At 37.1% G+C, this 15,246-nt stretch overlaps 2 long non-coding RNA genes across 2 annotated transcripts; both read right to left on the bottom strand.

The window, feature by feature from the left end:
* Positions 1-1,177: 1,177 nt before the first annotated feature.
* LOC118166235 lies at positions 1,178-9,946 on the bottom strand. Its single transcript, XR_004750399.1, has 3 exons — positions 9,871-9,946; positions 1,778-1,905; positions 1,178-1,321 (listed from the first exon to the last, which is right to left on the bottom strand). It is a non-coding gene; the product is annotated as an uncharacterized LOC118166235 (long non-coding RNA).
* A 1,434-nt stretch (positions 9,947-11,380) lies between these two features.
* Positions 11,381-13,919, bottom strand: LOC118166240. The gene is made up of 2 exons (XR_004750401.1): positions 12,643-13,919; positions 11,381-12,559 (listed from the first exon to the last, which is right to left on the bottom strand). It is a non-coding gene; the product is annotated as an uncharacterized LOC118166240 (long non-coding RNA).
* Positions 13,920-15,246: the final 1,327 nt, after the last annotated feature.

Genomic DNA, 15,246 nt, shown 5'->3' on the forward strand with positions numbered 1-15,246 from the left:
AAACTTCAGCTAAGTAGAGGTTTCTAAGATATTCCTTGTAGACAGTTTTTCTTTGGGAGAATTTCAGGAACGCCCTCTGGTATTGACTGGACAGGCAATATTAAGAAAAGAGATCTGAAAAGATACCAGTGGTAGGTATTTTAGAATGACAAATATTGGTAGAGATGATGAATGGTACAATATGGTTGATATGACAAGTCATACAGAAGCAACTTCAAATTTCATCTTCATTGTTACAGGCAGCTGTAAATTAGACATAAATGCAATAGTAGCAGACACCACCTTTGGCCAATCTACAGTCAAGTAACTTTTCTTTGAGGAAGGCATTTGTTACCTCTAGCAAAATGCCCTTTTAAACATTAATTTCCTCTTTTGTGTCTTAAAATGCATTACAAATATTAATAAAGTCCTCTATTCAGCTGAATCAAGCAATACTTTCTGTGACTCTCAGTTTACATAGGCAGACATTAAGGAACAGAAAGTGATGTTTCCCACAAATCAAGTCATCTGTCATCAAAACAGATATAGACCTCCTGTTCTCCAATTTCGTATTTAAACCACAAATCCATCCTTCCATCTAAGTATTCCAGCCTCATTGAGGCTAAGTTCACCACAAATACCATGCTATCCCAAGTCACTAAATCACACTATGACGTGTGTAAAATATGGTGTACTTAGTTTGTAGTTGATGGCATACATTATCATATTCTCCACTTGTGATGCTAAAACATGCTTACTTTTCCACAAAAAAAAAAAAAAAAAAAAAAAAAAAGGAAAAAACCAATCCAAGTCCAAATTATCTATGAAACTTTTCATGTCAGTACTTTTCTTCTGGGTGATGAAATTCTGCTTTTCAACCAACTTCACACTGGTAGGTACAATAAGTACTTAATATATTTAAAAGTAGTATTTATTGAGTAATTATTATCTCAAGCATATGCTAGGTGACAACCTCTGTCAGTGCCACACTAATAATAAAACTGTGAGGCATCAAGAAGATCCAGTAAGTGCAGCTAAATCTAACTTGGTACTCCACCTCCTTCTCAGTAAATTTACCTAAAAGGGTAAAGTCATCAAAACTATCAAACACTGTAGTATCAATTACCTTCTGTACAGCTGAACATCATGCTTTGGAAATACTAATTCAAAAGCTCCCAAATGCTTTTTCTGCATCTTGTCTTACTAATTATTTGCTTTTTGGAACAAGCTTTTTCTACACATCCTTCTCACATTTATACAAAATCCTTCTTTAAAACTGTGAGTGGTGTTTTTATTGATGTTTCCTGCATTTCATTACAGTGTGAGCTGTACTACTTTTCCCCTGTAAATACACAATTTTCCACTCAAAGCCCAGTAAAATTCCCTATTCCCTTCTGTATATATCTTTTGAACATATAGCTACCTGATCAATTCTTTTATCAAAGGTGTTTTCCTTTGAGGACGAGAATTATAATCCCCCAAACTTAACGTTACCCTATTTATTAGGAACTTGTTCTACTTAGCCTCACTCAAAGCACAATCCTTGAACACAGAAAAATCTGCGCTTGATGTAAGACATCTTCATCAGCACAGTGAGGGACAGCATAGCCAGCTTTACAAAATTATGGCAAACTGCCTGCACCGAGAGCAGCCTCATGCACCCTGCTGCTCTCAGTAATGCTAGCAATGAATGGGATGCCACTGTTGGAGAACATGGGTTTGAGAAGGTTTTTTTTTGTTTGTTTGTTTGTTTGTTTTTTGTTTTGTTTTGTTTTTTGTGGACAAAACTACAGACTACCTTCCATTGATCCAGACTCACAGGCTGTCACAAAGGCAGAACTGGGATGAGTTCTGCATCCAAGAGAAACAATTGTGAATGCCTTCACAGACTGAGCAGAAAAACATGCATATGACCTCTGATGCTGTCTGAAAAACAGAGAAAGAGAAGAAAGCATTAGGAAACTGTTGAATAAATGATTGACACGCTATTTTGTTCAGTCAGCACTGAATAAAATGCCTCCAACAGTACATTAGCATAATTACTGTCAACTCCAGGTTGGTCAGCTCTCATTCACTGCTGTAGTTCAGTCAGCCTTTGAGAAAGCCATCACAACAAACCAGCTGGGCTCAGTGATAAGGATGCAGGGCTGTTTTCTAAGGAGTATAGCTTTGCCGTATTTCTGCAAAGGGGTTTTCCAAACAGTCTTTGTAAGGTCCTACTGTTCCCTTAATACAATGAATTCAACACAAATCCTATAGCTTTACAGCCTGTTTTGCAAATGGTACTACAGCTCCCCTTAGAATCATAAAATATCCTGAGCTGGAAGGGACCCATAAAGATCACCAAGTCCAGCTCCTGGCACCACACAGGTCTACCCAAAAATTCAGACCATATGACTAAGAGCACAGTCCAAATGCTTCTTAAACCCCGACAGGCTTGGTGCTGTGACTACGTCACTGGGGAGCCTGTCCCAGTGCACGACAACCCTCTTGGTGAAGGACCTTTCCCTGATATCCATGTCCAGTTTTAAACTGATGTCTGATACGGCTTCCTTTCCTCTGGAAACCAAACACTTCAATGCAAGAAAACTGTTCCATGCATCACTAATGCATCATCACCTACATCATTTCATTAACATCTCTACGGGCTATACAGGCATAGTTGGCAGTCAAAATGAGAGAAGAAAACTGAGGCACAAGTGAGCCATTTAGGATGATAAGCAATTAACAAAAAACACTACTTACACAGTAAGAAAATGCACACACTCTGGAACACCCCTAATCAACAGTTTACTGCCTTTCTTATGGGCATGAAGTGGATAAAAACTTTCTGTTTAACAATATTAAAGGCTGATGACAGATTCTTAAACAAAAAGCAAAAATCAAGTCACCAAATTACTATCTATAACTAAGTAAAAATATAAAGAATAACACAGCAGGAGAAGAGTCACATATGTCCTACAGAAGATAACAATAAAAAAGCTGTTAAGAATCCAAAAACCACAAGGACGTGAGCTGAAACCAAACTTAATCTCCCCCTTTGTGCTGTAACTTTAACAAAAGAAAAAGGCAACATTAACTGAAGGGATCTCCATGAAGACATGTTCTCAACCGCAGTTCTAATGTAAGCTAGTTTAAATGAAGCAGGCTGTTTTGTATGTTACCTGAAATAATTATGGACTTTACTTGAGTTTTCTCTTTCTGCTCAACCTTCATATGTCCAGACTGCAAGCTATGGCTTCTTGAGCTGCCTAAGAATTTTAACGTAAAAGAACAGCCATACATCAGCCAGAAAAGTTATCAGAATCGTCTTTTGGACAAAAGAAGAAAATGAAATCAATCTGGCACAGCGTGGATTCAATTGATTCTGCCCATGAAATATACTCCTAACAGCAAGAAATACAGTGGTAGATGCAGAAGCAGAAGGAAATGATTTACAGTAGCCTAAGAAAACAGCCTCGACTACCATGCTATTTTTATAACTTTGTTTTTCTCCATGTCTTAGACTCATTTCCAATATCAGGAAGGGAAAAAAAAGTTGTAGACCCATACACTAATACAGGTATGCTGCCTGACGACGCCTTTCCAGGGAAAAGTGATCAGGCACTATTTTCACCTGATTCTTTGGATTTTTTTCTGTTTTCATACTGAACCTGAATTGCTGTGTAAATTCCGGTAAAGATGGAATAAATTAGGTTAAAATATATAAATCCCTCTGGGTCCTGATATTCCTTCTGTTTCAGTTGGTTTCAGGCATTGCAACTTCACTTGCCTGAGCTGTAGCTCTGTAGCGAGATGCATTTTCTCATACTGGTTGCTGATAAATTGACAGACCTACCAACATGAATGAGTTTACATTGCTGTTCTCAAGAAAATAATGGGATTGTCTAATTCATTTAATTGCTTATTAATTTCCATTTTGTTTTGCCATACAGATAATTCCTAGTACATTCTGAGATGTGGGGCAAGTGGGGGTAGTAGGCAGGAAAACCTACTATAGCCAGCTAGTCAAAGGGAAAGCTTTCAGATAATTACAATAACAATTGACCAAGCTCCTCTGTTCAACTGTATGCAACTGCAGGCTCCAAAAGAACTTTTAATAGTTCCATTAAGATGGACAGCTGATCATTTCTACTGCTGTTTCACAGAATGGTTGAGGATGGAAAGGATCTCTGGAGGTCATCTGGTCCAACCCACCTGCTCCAGCATTGCTGCATAGGTCTGTTTGCCCGGGTCCATGTTTGGAGGGCTTTTGAGCATCTCCAAGAACAGATACTTCACAACCTCTCTGTTCTACCTGTATCACTGCCCAGTCACCACCTTCGTAGATTTAAATAAAATATATTGTTTCCTGACAGTCACACAGTACCACCTGCATTTCAGTTTGTGCTCACTTCCTCTTGTCCTGTCACTGGGCACCACTGAAGAGCCTGGCTCTGTCCTCTCTGCATCCTCCCTGCTCTCATTTGGACTGTCATTTTTCATTCAGCTGTAACTACTTAAATACCATGGAGACACCTTTCAAAACCCATCAAATACAAGCAGAAACACCCCAGCAGCTGTTGGAGCAGCTGCCCTGCCAGCATAGAGACTTCAACCCAAACAGACCCTAGGACATGCAGCTCTGGAAGTCCCAGGCTGCAGGGAATGCCCCAAGGCTGGGAGAGGTCTTTCCTGCAAGAGGTGTGTGGATGCTGAAGAGCTGCACCACCAAGTGGAAGAGTTACCACACAAAGTCAGCAATCTGTGTGATATCAGAGGCAATGAAAGAGATAGACAGGATCCTCTCAGGTATAAAAGAGCTTCAAGAGCCCCAGGCCCCAACTGCAACAGAGATAGGCAGAGTCTATCCCTCACATAAGATAAATAGTTCAATATTATGTTAGCAAGGATTTTTAAATGGTAATGGACTGGGACAATCCTGGGTCAGGTCCCCAGATTCTGTAAAATAAATAGCTCTACTAACCTCAGTGGAACGAACAATTTATATCATTAAAGTTTTCATGTTTTAAGTCAAAACCAAAAAAAGATCCAATAGAAGTAGTCTAGTAACAGCTGCATACAGCACATGGCTGGTATGATGATTATTGTATAGCTGCTGCAAGCCTTTAATGCCTTTCAGCATTACAGGGTTTATTTGTGGTTTTCATTAGGTAGGATGTGAGAGACTCTAAAATGTCCATGGAATTCCTGTCTTCAGGATACACTGTGAGAGACAAGAGGATGGAAGAGATTTAAGATGGGTTTAAGTGCTCAGTATGAAAGGAAATGAAGCAGTTTCTAGGTTATCTACAGGTCTGGTAAACAGTTACTGACTCTGCTAAAACACTGCAGTAACATTCAAACTTAGTTTGTACAATGTTCTTGAAACTGTATATTCAAAAACAGTAACTCCAAACAAACAAAACTTCTGAACATTTCTACAGGTTTTTATTGATACTTTTTGAAAGGAAACAATAAATTTGGGGCTCGGTTTTAACATACAACTAGACACGTGCCTCAACTGTCTAAACAAACCAGCATTCTCCTTAACCGAGATTTTCATAAGCTAGAGGAATACAGTTCTGGCAGAGATGGACTGGGAACTGCAGATTAAGTTTTTTTTCCATCAGCAATAAAGATATCCTACAGTAGGAAAAGTGAGAAACTTTCAGGAAGAGAAAACAAAATGTGTCTACTTGCATGAAAGGAGAGGGAAAACCTAAGAAAGAGACTGGAGCAAATCCTGGCAGTTTTTAGAACTGGCTTGCAGACCACATCAAAATGTTCTAGGACAAGTGAAAAAAAGTCCAAATTGAGAGGGCCCTGTAAAGCTTTAAATAGCAGAATCCACAGGTAACAGAATTAATGACACAATTAATGGCCAGGCAGAAGGTGGAACTAGCACAAAGGGGTAAGAGTTGAATCCTGTCACATTTAAGAAAGTACATTTCATTCTTGCCTCTTTACTTCTAATACATAAATAACTGACTGGTAACTGTGGTTGGTCAAGTATAGGGGTAATATTAGAGCTGGAAGACAGAGAAGAAAGACCCTATAAAGAGCTCTACCTTCTTTCAAGAACTGTAGCCTAAAATACTCTAAAATATTTTGCAATCATCTGAATAGTGTAATTGTTAACCTTCAAACTCACAAACTGCCAGCTCTCAATGGCAGAGGGAAGCTATAGAGATAAATGAGCTGTCATTTTTCCTGTGAGTGCAGATAAAGAATGTCAGCTGTCCACCAGAAAATTAGGCTGGCAAGCTTGCATAGGTCTCAGTTTCTGCTTTTAATGAAACTAAAAGCAGTGATCATATAAAGAAAAAGGAACACATTTAAAGCATCTTAAATCAGGAAACAATCAAATTAAGTCCACTTAAAACATCAGATTTGTTCATACTGTATATGACATTAAAAATGCTAATCTCTGGTTCTTGGCTCCCAGAAGGACTCATTTGAGTCCATTTTAGGACTCAAACCAACAAATATTTGAGCCCAAACCTAGCTGTATCAAACTTTTAGTTCATTTACTTTATGGATCGTTTCTCCAACATCAATAGCATTGCTGACTTGAATAGAAAGTGAAGTGTGCGCACATTTGTAGGACCATTCTACACATTATATGCAATCCCAAAGAACACTGCATCAGTGCACTACAAAGATTTCCCATCAAGCAAACAGGTCGTGGAGGTACTATAGAGTCCTCCTGCATGTGGGAGCCTGACTGATTTTCTCACTCTTCACATAGTGACAGCACAACAGGCTCTGAAGTTCAGCTTAGAATTAAACTAGCATTGGTTATTTCTCCTCACCTGGGTTATTTCTTTCTATTCAGCTTCAAGGGTATCAACTTCACCTTCAGATTTCTTGGTTCAAAACAGAAAATTACTAAACAAAGAAAGGTATTTTTTAATCTTCCTAAATATGTGGAAAATGCATACACACAGGGGAGACAGACAGCACTTACAGAAGCCATGCTATGCTTCATGTAAGGCAAGAGTCTAGTAGATTTGACCATCTAGGCATAGAAGTGCTACTGTTCTAACAGAGCCTGAGAGCAATAGCTAACAACTTCCTCTCACTGCTTTCTGTACTGCATTGACTCCTCTCTGTAGATGGAGGCAGGTATTAAATAATCACAGCAATTTTGTGCACAGGTATGCCTATATTTTCATGGTTAACAGATGACCTTGAAAAAGACAAACATTTTTCAAGATCAGATGCACAAGACTGACTATCCTGTAAAATTTTTAAACTAAACTTTCTGGTGATACAGCAGCAAGTTCTGAATAAGGATGCAGAGTGGAGCTCTGTTAACCTCAGAACTTAAACATTCCCTCTTCTTTCAAGCAAGGTAAGTGCTAACATTGAATGAAATTACAAGAGTTACATCCTCCAGATTGACAGTATACATGTCAATAGTATTTATTCTTGTCTATGTACTAGTTGTGTACATATGTCCTGCTAATATACGATTATCAGGAGCTAAAATCTGCAATTGGAAATTCTCCCCGTAAGGATTGTTCAGCTGGAACATGTTTTATTTTAGAGGGCCTTTTGGTATTTATTACAGAGCATATAAAAGTAATCCAATTGTAATAAAGATTCAGAAACTAACTGAAGGTTTCAAATTGCATAATTGCTTTAAATCACTTTTAAAAAGATTCTCTTCCAGATTCCGACTTTGAACATGGAATGTTACTCCAACACGGATGAGACATCCATTTATAACCAAATGTTTGTGTGTAATGGTCAAATGCAAAAGAAGAATTAAATGTTTATTTTAGTCTTGATTTTCATCCAATACCTTGGGTAATTTATCCTGAAATTCTAATTATATCCCCTAATACAAGCACTGCTAATATGAAAACTGGGAGAAAAATATATTTGCTAGAGCTTTTTTCCTCTGTTTCTTCCAAAGTAAAGAGATGGCTGCGGTCAAATTACTTAATGAAAAGAATTCAGTGTGTCAGCAATCATCCTAACAAAGAAAACATGCCCATTTACAGTATTGTTTAACTATTTCTATAGTTGGTGACCACATTAAACGGGTATTTGAATAGGATCATGCCAGATTAATAAAAGCAATCTTCATGGTGCCAAGCATTAGCTATTTCTATGAAATTAGCTAAAAGCATGCAAAACCAGTGTGCAAAAATACATACACCTACTACAACTTCTGGCCTCAGAGGCAACTTATGTGATTTTGTTTAAGAAAGCAATGTCAGTCAGATAGACCGGGAGTTATCAGCTCACGTCAGCCAAGCAATACATACGTATTATAGCTCAGGAAACGTAACACAGCATGAGCATGAAATCAAGTATCTATTCATGAAAGAAATAAAGTTGAAAGAATAAAACTTGATTTTAAGAAATCTCAAGATTTGCAACAGGGATTCAGAACTTTGATTCTTCTGGTTGCCAATACTGGTCCAGACTGGAGGCCTCAGAGAAAGGAGAGACAATGTTGTTAAATGAGCAGCAGTTGTCTCAAAGTTGCTGGCCTAAATTCTAAAACATGAGGTTTCCATCTCCCATGATCCTTCACTATTGTCTATTTTAACTATGGATAACTTCATTATCTTAAAACAACAACAACAACAACAAAAAAAAAAAAAAAAACTATTTAAAGCCCTGATTTAAATCTTGTCTCAGTGAGAGTCTGTGATGGGGAATTCCACTGGCTAAGCAGAGATGCCACAAAGAAACACACATTATAAAAACGCTTACCTCGAAGCTTGCAAACTTACTGGTACTCTTACAGTTCTACACTAAGCCCTGAATTGGTTACATTACCCTAGACCACCACTTTCCTATTTTCTTTGCAAAACAATAAGATTCTTTGTATATAAGCTGTTAAAATCACCTACGTGATTTTCTTGACCTCCTGATGTGTTTAGTATGTATTTTTATATAAACTTAATGCAACCAAGGAGCAGGTCAGCTTGTCACAAAAAAAAAAAAAAAAAAAAAAAAAAAAAAAAAAAAAAAAAAAAAAAACATAAACAGCACACACACAGGCAAACAAACAAACAAACAAAAAAACACAGACAGCTCTTACATCTATCAGTTCAAAAAGCCATAGGTAACCCAGAAATGGTCCACAGTCCAGGAAATACCAGATGAAAAACCTCTCTAGAAACAGGCGGAGGGGGGGAGAGGGAGTGAAACAAAATTGCTAGAGGGAGTGAGTTCCACAGCTGGAATATCTCAACCAACCATCCTCCATTCAGCTCACCCTTCCCTTTCCACATTTACACCCCACTGCTCCTCTCCACATGCTTGCACCAAATGTACCCTGGCTGTCTTGAAAATATTAGGCTAAAACATCTGATAAAAATCAGATGTTCTTCAGTGGCATAGCTACTCTGTGGTGTTTTTTGTTTTTTGGTTTTGTTTTTTTTGGTGGTGGTGGTAGTGTTTTTTTTTTTGGAATGAGTAAATTAAAAGTGAATTCTAGACTTGTTCATGTTTATTTCATACACCAGAAAATTTAATTTCCTCCAGGTTTAACATTTTCCATCATACTGTAGCCACAACCTGTCTCCCCTTCTTTGAAGTTTTTCTCTAACCCAAGCAAGCCTATAGGACTAGATAGGATGCATCTGAGAGTATTGAGAGGCTGGCTGCAATCTTTACGAGGCTGCTCTTTGACAGGTTATGAAGCCAGCAGAGGGCTGGCTTCCCCAATGAATTCAGAAAGACAATTCCTACAGCAAGAACAACGCAAGCAGCTCCAGGCAGGTAACCCTCACTTCCATCCCTGGGAAAATTACGGAGCAAGGCCTCTTGGAAGCCTTCAAACCTGACAAGTCAATAATTTCCATTTCACTTTGTAGCCTCCTTAAATAGCAGGTATTGTCTCTCAGCACAAGTTCTAAAACCAGAATTCTCTCTCCCTTTTCTTACCTGCAGCATTACTTTAGCATCAACTGTTCTGACATATCAGTCCTTAACCATTCCAAAATGTCTGCCTGGTACACCTCTACTGTGTTGGGGTCAAGGAAATTACTGAAGTCCTAAGGAAAAAAAAATACAAACTGGGAAATGCATCAAAATCTGGACATCAAGACAATGCTGGGGATAAAGGAAAGCTAACTTAAGTTTTCTGTTCTATGGCAAAAATGAATGTATTCTCACATTGTTTTATCTAGATATGCCTTTTCCTCCTCGTTGCTTTCACATTATGAAGCTGACTTCGCCTCTTCTGTCCATTACTGGGCAGTTGCATCTCTTTAATTTAAAAGAGAATTATATTGCAACATTTGAAAGCTTTTGAACTCTAAATACAGGGTGATACCCATAACAGTTCGTAGTAACTTACTTTATCTTCATAAATTTGGAAATAAATTTCTTCCAAAACCCCCCAGTTTTAGTTATGTTAAATTACATTTACGGTTACAAACCTAAATGCAGCAAAAGCAACCAAATTCTCATTAAAATGTTAAAAATTACAACAATGGCATACTAGAATAAAGGGCACTAAGTACACTAGCATGTTATTTTAAATTGACACTTTAATGCTCAGAAAAAGCAGTTAACAATTAAAAATATGCACGGAATGCTGCTCCAACACACCCAGAGTAACAATCTGGGTTAGAAAACTAGCACTAAAAGAGGGGGGAGAAATAAAAATGAGTGCTATAATAGCACATTAAGAGAAAGATAAAATGATACTTAGGACTGAAGGAAGTGTAAGCACTTTAATGTGAACTAATGTTTTTGATGAATTAGAGTTCACAAAAATATTAATAACAGTTTCTAAAATTAGACCTTGGCTTCAGCATTTGAAAGAAACACAACTAAGAAGTGAAAATGCCTTTTTGTCTGTATGCTGAATCTATTTCTAATCCTTTTACAGCTAGCCTGCAGTAGTTTACCCAAATTTTACAGCCACATATATAACAACATAATTACGGAAATTATTTTAGTTCTCACATACGTAAGATTCTCCTGACTTCAAATTCATTTAGTTGCACTCTGATTCTGAAGACAGACAGAACAGAGATTTTTTTCTAAGCTTCAAGCAATGTAACTCAATCCTCAGTAATTTACAAATACCATATTGGGCACTAGCGTTAATAAATGGATTTCAAACTCAAAGACACCCATGAAAAAGAAGGGATAATTTAAAAAAAAGTCAGTATTAGCCGTGATACAAATTGGCAAAAGTTATTTCCATGCTCCCATGTACGTGCTGTGAATTCAACAAACCATAGGTGGCAGAGAATTGTGTGGGTACAGCAGATTTGAAAAGTTGAACAAATGACATTATGCTTATGTGATATCACCACATCAGCAGCATCATCCAACATTCAGATTTGTTAAGTGAAAAAAAGTAAAGGTTGGTCTCTGCAGGTGGTTTATCCATGTATTTTGATTAGGATATAGCTCAACTTTTATTTTTATTTTTTTTTAACATTTTTGTGGTAGATCTGATAAAACTGGGTTGCAATACATCTTATGTGTTTTTGTCCCATATACATGTGCAGCATCTCATGCCCATTAAATGCTTCCTCAGTGCTAAAAGAATCATGTATCCAGATATGCTTCCTATTGGACTGGGGACACTTGGTACACCTCTTCAGGACATTGTTGCTTTATTATGCATTGGTACTTACATAAACCATGACCAATGCCACTTGCACGTCTGCTCTGCTCTGCAACTACCAGCTCCATCAGTCTGTGAAAGAACAAAGAGCTCACACTGGATATTTTCTTCTTCAAGTTCTGCATTCCGTGCCCATTTTCTGTTCTGCTGTGTGCATGTCTACTTTAGCAACTTAGAGAATTGCAAAAGATTTCTGCTGTTGTTCAAATCCAATAAAAGTAAAATAGGTGAAGAGCTTTTCATTGGGATGTCACAACTCCAATGTAGTATACAGATTCTATTAGCCAAATCTCAGTAAACCTCAGAACATCATTTTAACCTCCTCCCCCCAGAAAAAGATTAGTATTAACATATGAAACTAGCTCAAATGTTCTTAAAATATAGCCTCTTAAATCTTTTCAAATACCCACAATAATGAGGTCTAAATATAGAAAGGTCTCAGTACATAAAAATAATAAGTCAGGTGTCATGCACGTAAAAGTCAGTGGATGAAAATCTAGTATCTTGGAGATGCATCATGGAGAGTTACCATCTTCAGCGCAGCTGTGCCTTCAGCCCTCATGTATCTTGAGTAAGTGTCATCTTAATGCTTAAAATTCAAGGGAACTCTTTCACTCAAGGAAGAATGATCAATTTATCACAATCAATGTGATAGTAAAACTGCTGGAGCAATCTACCAGGCAAAGACAGAGGCAATGTCACTTCCTGGAAATAAGATTTAATGTACAAGCACTGGAGATACAGTTACTCTTGGGCTGTCACCAATAAACAAGACTAATTCAAAGTAAATTTCATTTGACATATCAGGTTCATGTTTCAACATGATACTGAAAAGCTTTTTCCTTAAAAAAACAGATAAGCGCTAAAATTAATATTTCTATCCTTTATTAGTATAACTGTATCATTTAGCAGACCTGTTTCAATGGCTTAATCACAGCTGATGCTGTACAAACTTATGAAAGACCAGCAACTGTCAAGTGAAATAGTCTGAAGGGGAAAGAGCGCAGCATCTCTAAAAATCACTGATTATTTAATCAGTTAACAAGGAAACCTCCAATAGTATAACTCACTTTGCAACAACTGAAGAGTTCCACAAGCACCGCTGAAAAAAAAAATTGAGAAATTCAAACAGTCGAGTAAAATAATTTTGAGTTACAAGTTAGGAAACATATCACTCATATGACACATATAAAGTAGAAAAAATGTTCTGTTTTCACTCAGAAGTGTCCTGAGTGATTCATTAGACAACTAGTCTAAATACTTCTCCTTACACACAAGGCTTATCAGAGGAATTTTGAAAGTCTGAGTGTTTCACAAATTCACTTCTAGGAGAAGAGCGCACAATAAGACACTTCATTATTCATTTAATTTATGTGAGAATAAAAGCTAGAATCAAAAGAAAATGAGCTTAGTTTCAGTTTTACCATTTGCATATAATCACAATACAATAGAATATTCATTTAGGAAATGTAATGTATTTTAATGATAGTTGTAGGAAGCTGAAGTTTGCTAAGAAACAGCCACTGAACTGAAACCATGACAGGTAGTTTAAATGCAAGTCTGAGCACAGAAAGTTCTGAGATTGGCTTCCTTTTATTGAAGAGGTATATAACATTTTTTGACACCAGGCATAAGTAACATTTTTGACACCAGATACATACGCAGGTACATGCTTGATATCTTGTCCCACCAACATGCCTTTTTTTAAAAAAAATAAAGTAATAAAATGACAGGAGCTTAGATTGAGACTGTACATGAGGAGTCTGGTATGACAGTCAAATGCTCCTAGGCAAAAACACTGAAAGTAGTACCTGAGGTTTAAAGGAAAATTTGAATTGTGCTTTCTGCAGACAAATACACTATTTAGTCTGAGTGCTTAAACCAACACTTCAGACATTCAGTTATCTTAAGTAATGCTCCTCTAGCTTTTTTTTTTCTTGATAGTGTTTAGCCAAACTATTATTCATGTAAACTCAAAATCAACTGTATGCCATTTTCCTGCAGATTACTCAGAGCCCACAATCTTATATAGGCATATACGTGATCACAACATTCTTTCTAATTATTATTTTCAGTGAAAACATCAATATAGTATGTCATCTAGAAATGCAGCAATTAAAAAAAAAAAAATCTGTTTAGCATTGCCTTTTCAAACTACAGATCTAGCGGGCAGCTGAAAATCAAGCAACAGAAACAGAAAAGAACCATCTAAGATTAATGTTGACCTTCTGAATTAAGCATTTTACGTGCATCTTTGCAAAAACAATAGATGGGTAATACTGACAAGGTGTAACTTTAATTTAAATAAAAAAGACTGGCTTAGCATAGTAATAACACAGTAAAAGAATAAAGACACAAAAATAAAAATAAAAGCCACAAGTAAAAATAAAGCCACAAAAGGAAATTAGGGGGCCAGGAGTGCCCCTTGTATACTGCCACCTCTGCCAAAGGTAGCAATTCTAACACCTCATGGAAGAAGACCAAGGAAGCAGGTAACACAAAAAAGACAAAAATGAAAGAACAAAAATAAAGATGCATGTACACACAGATGACTAACTTTAACATACAGATGAGATCAGTGCAGTCTGGTCATCAGCTTCATGTTACAATCTTGCTTTTTCCAGCATTACTGGCTCCAAGGGTAACATAAAACAATACAGGCAAGACAACAGAAAATTACGACTATGTTAGGACAATACTTTGTTCACCCTGCAGCCGGTCCCAGTGGGACCAGACACACAAGAAACAAACAGTATTCAGGCCTGCATCCTGGACATCAAGCTAGCTGTGCGTGTAAAAAGTTGTGGGAAGAACAATGATTGTTCACTTCCCAGCACTGTGATGTCCAGTCATGCTGTTTAAAAAATTCTTGGCCTCTGTTCATTTCATACCTTTTATGTATATGGAAACATAACAAATCAATGTACCTAAAAAGTAATATGAGTTCACGTTTCTAGAGCAAAAAGATGGCACTGAGTGGTAATTTAATCTGTGGCAAAATACCTGTTAACATCTGTTAAAAATACTTTCTCCTTTCTAAACTTTTGTCATCTGCTTCTCTTCAGTTTTCAAAAACCAAAACATCAGTTCACCTCAAGCATAGATCAGACTTCACTAGTCGTAGTAATGTAACTCCATCCTTAGAAATAAGGAAGATTCTGTCCTCCTGAGAAAAAAAAAAAAACAAGAGCCCACTGATGCCAGTAGTGTTAAGATCACACAAGAATGCCACATTACATATAAACACAACACTACTTTTGCAGTTCTTTCTCCTTTTTCTTCTATAAATCTTTTTTATTATTATTTTTTCCCCTCTGAAGCTCATTTCTATGTGGGGTGGCAGATCTTCACTGCATCAGTGGGATTTTTCCAGTCTGCTGTCACAATGTAAAATAATTCACTTAGGTTAGAAGTAAGCACATCTATGGGAGATTATCTCATTAACGTGAAAATAGATATTAAAAAAAAAAGAAAAAAGAAAAATAACAGATTAGTACTGAGATTCTTGTTTAGCTTCAGCTATTCTTCCTGACTGACCTAAGCATCTAATAACCTGCTGGATGTTGTCCAAATAAAGCTCCTCCACTACCTCTGCTTCCAATAAAGACGTTTTGCCTGTTTAAAAAAAATCATTTTTTTTCCCATCTTGTATTCAGTGGCACACATTTCCTATG

This window comes from Oxyura jamaicensis, chromosome 4 (genome assembly GCF_011077185.1).
Source record: "Oxyura jamaicensis isolate SHBP4307 breed ruddy duck chromosome 4, BPBGC_Ojam_1.0, whole genome shotgun sequence".
Classification (NCBI taxonomy): Eukaryota; Metazoa; Chordata; class Aves; order Anseriformes; family Anatidae; genus Oxyura; species Oxyura jamaicensis.